At 44.6% G+C, this 6,000-nt stretch overlaps 1 pseudogene; it reads left to right on the top strand.

Moving 5' to 3' along the window:
• The first annotated feature begins 3,212 nt into the window (after positions 1–3,212).
• The window catches only part of LOC147693474 (uncharacterized), a 29,826-nt pseudogene continuing 27,038 nt past the window's right edge, over positions 3,213–6,000 (top strand).

The following is a 6,000-nucleotide window of genomic DNA, read 5'->3' as shown; positions in this document are numbered from 1 at the left end:
GAGAAAATGAATAGGAAGGATTTGTTGGAAACCAAGAAAACGAAAGGGGAATCAAGACTTGTGACAGTATCTAAATTTTCAACACTCAGTGATAAATTCCGAAAGATCATCACGAGTCACTGGTCGATACTTGATCTGGAACCAGATTTCAACTCAATTTTTTCAAAACCACCACTGTTCGCATACACAAGAGGTCGGAACATGGGAGAAATGCTGAAACAAAAACCACGACCAAGGGAGGTTTACAAAGGAACGAGAGCTTGTTTAAATTGTGGAAGCTAACAAGATTAACCACCCAATGAAGGGACACGAAATCAAACTCAAAGTAAACGCAACTTGTGATACTGCAAATGTAATTTATCTGTTAAAGTGTCCCTGCGGGAAAGTATATGTCGGTAAAACTGAAAGAAAAATTAAAGTGAGACTGACTGAACATAAGTCAAACATCCGCACAAAAAACACGAAATCTACAATTGCAGTGCATTTCAGTGAAGAACACCATAATATATCGCAACTTAAGTTTTTGGTCTTGGAGTGCGTTGAAAACAGAGAAGGAAGAGACAACACAAAGTACTTATTACTGAGAGAAAATGTTTGGATTCAGAGACTGGGTTCTTCTAAACCGAATGGTCTCAATGAACGTATTGAACTGTCATGTTATTTGTAATAAATTGGTATATTGTAATATTGTTTCCTTGGTAACAGTTGGACTCTTGTAAATATCACTATGTTATGATTATACACATTGCCATTTGACCATGTTTCTGACATAGCACACACAACCAAACGCACTCTCTACACCACCACAGATGATAGGGTTCACATCCTCTGTCCCGTGATTTTCATCACTAGTAATTCTTTTTGAGTAATTTTGTTTAACTTTTTATTAATTCGACTGTGGATTGTGGAGTTTACAAGTTTGTTTGTTTTTCCTCTCGTTTGATTTTCTTCGCGTTACGATGGGTACATTTATAGCTTGTGTTACCGATGACGTTGCTTAGTGGATAGTCTTTTTTTCATGTTAACGATGACGTAGCTCGTCACATGATCACAAACTAACCAATCACAATGCGAATAACATTAGATGCGGATATGCGTTTGGCGTGCCGGTGAAAGGAAGCAAATCGGGAGTTTTGCGACCACGAGGAGTGAGATCATTACACCAACAGGTCAGTGTGTTAACAGAGTTAGACACCAACGGCAGTGCACTTATATCAAGGCACGAACGTGAAATTTAATGTTGATATTTATATTGTCTCTATACAGATTGCTCATAACTCGTCAACCAACGTCATGTAAGTGCATTCCCGATATTCTTTGGTTAACGCTCGTTTTCGTTCTGGTTTATTTGACACTTGGTTATAAGGTGGCGCCGAGCACTGCACTATACATAGAATTCTGTTTTCACCAGACACAACCAATGAGCACTATGCACTACTGAATTGCACCATAACATAGTTACATGTGTTACAATTTGTTAGAGACTACATAATGCTTTATTATCTATTTTTTAGTACTGCTCCCTGAAGAAGGGCGGTTCTTAAGCCCGAAATGCATTGGAGTATGCTTTAGTAATGATGTGTGTGCAACGAAATCATTGAAAGAATAGGAAAATTCTTTGAAAACATTAACAATAAAATAAGAAACATCAACATTTTTTTAAAAAGTGTGGAATCCTCATTGTCTGACTGAAGAACAAAAGTGTGTCTGTGGAGATGCAACTAATGACCTATTAGGAGCCTTCTATCCTTTGTCTCTGCAGGAAATAATAAAGAACAGAGGTCAGATTTATCATAGTATTGCATTTCTCTCACGTCAAGCAAGGTGTTGCAAGAGCAACGCAATACTCAAGTCAGATATACAAAGCAACGTGTGGCCCTGCATTGCTTGGTAAATCTGGAGTCTCGCAAAGCAGCGCAAATCTCTGCCTTGCATTAATCTGTCCTGAGAAGGAGTTCCAGGCATGCAGCGTGGGTGTTCTTCCACACCTACCCATGAATTTCTGCATATTCCCAGATTTATCAAGACTGATGAACTTGGAAATACATTAAAATGCTTCTTCTTCCCAGGGGAGGTGCAACAATAACAAATATCTTCATTTCTCATGTTGTTCTGTCTTTCTAAGAGTGCAGTTCCCAGACCCAGCTCTCCGATGTGCTGCCAGCCCTCGCACTGCTTCGCCAATTCTGCTCCCTAAGTCTTTTTATTTTTGTTCGCTATTCTCTTTGCCTAATTCTTGTGCCAATACGGCTGCTTAATTTGTGCTTTCTTTCTGACTGTGCTATTCTTTTGGCTTAATCCTTGAGCTAATTCTGCTACTTGATTATTGTGCCTTTATTTATGTTCTTATGCTTTACTTGATGCCTGTTTTTCCCACCTCCTGCCAAACCCCTATCCTGATCGCTGTACCTTTCTACCACCTCCAACATAGCCCCTCCCACGACCAGCAAGTGCCCCTCTCTCATCCCAGAATTATTGGAGACCACAGAGCGGAAGCGTCACTTGCATGCTTCAAAGTCAAGGCTCTCTGCACCAGTCTGCCCCGGTACTGCACCCAGAGCCAGGACCTCTGACTCCCAGCTCACCCGTAGGAATGACGCCAAATTCTCTGTGCCCTGAGCACAAGACGACCCAGGTAGGACTCCTGCACCAGATGCACCTTATCCTGCACCAGCACTACCACTGTCACGCCGCAAAGCACTATGCTGACCTCTTGCCACACCACACCAGAAGCAACACACTGCCTATTACTGAACACGTGTATTATGTGCAAGCACTCCACCAAGCTATGACACCTCATCGCCAACCTCACACCCAACTTCATCTTCCTCACCATAACCAGGCTCAACCCCGCATCTGCCCCTGACATTGCCACAGCAATCCCCAACGGATATAAAATCACTCACTAGGACCACACCAACAAACCGGGAGGGGGCACAGCCATCATCCAAAAGGAGATCATACAATGCACCAGCACCAACAGTATCACCACTCCTATGGACACCTCAACTTCAAGCTAGACACTGATGACAATGCCACCATCAGAGGCACACTCGCATTCCGACCCCTGGACCCAAGCTCCAGTTTCTCCCTCACCATTGCAGGCTTCATGGAGCCCCTAGCCCTAGACTCCAAGGACTACGTGTTCCTTAGTGACCTCAACTTCCACATCGATGACCCACAATAGCAACAATATCTCATTCATTGACAGTATGTGCAGCCTCAGACTGACTCAGATTATATGCGACCTCACGCGAAATCACTCAGGACACACGCTGGACATCATCTTCACGTCCAGCAACCTCATGAAATACAGCCATGTCACAGAACTTACATTCACTGATCACTCCATCATCCACCTCAGTATCTCCAGCCCGCACACAGCCACCTTAAGTTGGCTAACACCCCACACCACTTCTGGAGCAAAATTTCAGAGGGCGGATACCCTCAATACCTACAAGCCAGTTGCCACCAGTGACCTGGAACACGGAATTGATATCTTCAATGCCTGGATCACCAACTGCGCTGACAGCATCACCCCTGTCAAGAGCAACAATGAGAGAAGCTCCTTCAAAATGGCTATCTTATATACCCAGGAACTCAGAACAGTGAAACACGACAGCAAACAGCTGGAGAGGAGATGGCATGCCAGAGAGGACACATACAGCGGGCATCCTTCAAGAACTTGGGTTTTATTTTTGCCACCACATGCTGAGAGCAACAAAGAAGACAGCCCTTTCTGCATGCATTGAAAACCAGCGGAAACAGCAGCAAAGAACTTTTCTACATTGTTAAGGAATTCTCTAACCCCACTGCCAGCGAAAACATCATCACACCCTCCCAAGAGCTATGCAACAACCTCATGACTTCCTCCATGATAAGATCACAACCATATAAAGAAACTTCAAATTCCAACCTGTGCCCACAGACTTCCTCAACAGATATGCCTCAGGGCAACCAACATGAACCATAGACTGATCTCCTGGAACCACCTTTCCACCCAGTACACCACTAACATCATGAAATCCATCCAATCGGGAGCTTCCACACAACCCTGCCCACACCAAATCTTCAACTTCAGAGACAAAAAGATTGGCAAGGAACTCACTCCTCAAACACCACCGCAACATTTCCCAATGCCTGGAAACACGCAAATTTAGACCACTACTCAAAAACCGTCCTTCGACCCCAAAGAACTCAAAAATGACTAGAAAATCTCCTTACTCTCATTCTTAGCCTAGGTACTGGAAAATACTATCAACAAGCCACTGACAACACATCTGGAGCAGAAACAACTACTTGATGCGTCCCAATATGACTTCTGCAGAAATTACAGCACCAAGCCTGCCCTAATCAGAGCTACCGACGACATCCAAATTCTCATGGACCAAGGACAAACAACAGCTCTGATCCTCCTCGAGCCCCCAGCTGCCTTCTACCCCACATCCCAACACACTCTGATTGAATGACTCAACCACATCGGCACTCAGATGGATCCCCTCCTTCCTCACCAGAAACACACAGAGGGTCTGCCTACAACCTTTCACCTTTAAACTAAAAGATATCATCTGCGGTGTCCCTCAGGGCTCATCCCTCACCCTACACTCTTGAATGCAAATAGGACCCCACTGGCCAACATCGTCAGATATCATGGTCTCAACATAATATCCTTTGCAGAAAACACACAGCTTATCCTCTTTCTCACATATGACCCCTACCATCACCTGGATCAACTTAAACAGATACATGGCAAGCATCGCCGACTAGATGAAGGACAACTGCCTGCAGCTGAACACGGATCTTTTTCAACTACAGAAACCCATGGAACCACTCCTGGTGGTCAGCAGACCTAGGACCCATACCAGCTGACCACGGCAGAAACCTTGGAATCATTATTGCTAATTATCTCACCATAAAATCACAAATCAACACAGTCTCTTCCACCTACTTCCTCATTCTGCATTTTCTAGGTAAGATCTTTAAGTGGCAATGCCTTAACTTGGAGCGCACCATGGGACAGCCCTTATCACCAGCCAACTGGACTATTACAAACCTCTCTATGTAGGAATAACCGTACACTTAGTTCAGAGACTTTAAACCATAGAGGATGCTGAAGCCAGACTCATCCTTGACCTTCCCCAATGAACCCACATCACACCCCTCCTCAGGCAACTCCATTGGCTCCCCATACAGAAGAGATGCCAATTCAAGCTGCTAACCCATGCACACAAGGCTCCACACAGCCAAGGACCAGCGTACATTAACTAAGCATGGGCGAATTTTGCAAATCTGGTGTTCGCGAATATTGCGAATTTGCAAACTCGCAATCCGCAAAATCCGCGAATTCTCGCGAATTTGCGGATTTTTAATTTTTTTGTGTTCGCAAGGGTTTCTGCCAGTTCGCGAGGATTTGGTACTAGTTCGCAATTGCGAACTTACTTGTCGGCTCGCAACGGTCGCGACTATGTTGTTTCTACGTCTGGTTCATCATCACAGCCTCCCAGCACCCTCTGTTTCACCACTGCCAGCCTCTCTTTCACCCATGCTACCCTCTGTTACATCAATGCCACCCTCTGGTTCATCATCACTGTAGAAGATGGGGGGGGAAAGCAAGCACACCTGCCCTGCTTCAACTGACATGCATTAATTTAGGGTTAGTTTATTAACAACACCTGCCCTGCCCCAACTGACAATAATGAATTAGGGGCTAATTAATGTGTCACTGAATTTGAAGTTCCAGCCTGGCACCTGCTTGTCTACTCCCTTAGCTGTAAATCAGGACCTTTGTGGCATACAGTTAAGGTCAGAGCAGGGTCACACAATAGTTGCAAGTAGGCAACCAAATTCTGGAGGGCCCCCTCAGGAAGCACTACAGGGAATCGTTACAAATCATGAGATTGACCTTTTGCACCTGCTCATTGGTTTTGCTTTTGCAAAAATCGTTTTTCGGTAATTTTGCGCTATTCGCGAGGCTCGGCGTCGTGCGAAACCGACCGCGGA

The sequence above is a fragment of the Lissotriton vulgaris genome, chromosome 8 (genome assembly GCF_964263255.1).
Source record: "Lissotriton vulgaris chromosome 8, aLisVul1.2, whole genome shotgun sequence".
NCBI classification, from domain to species: Eukaryota; Metazoa; Chordata; class Amphibia; order Caudata; family Salamandridae; genus Lissotriton; species Lissotriton vulgaris.
The sequence above is the reverse complement of the archived record's forward strand: the minus strand, read 5'-3'. Positions and strand labels throughout refer to the sequence as shown.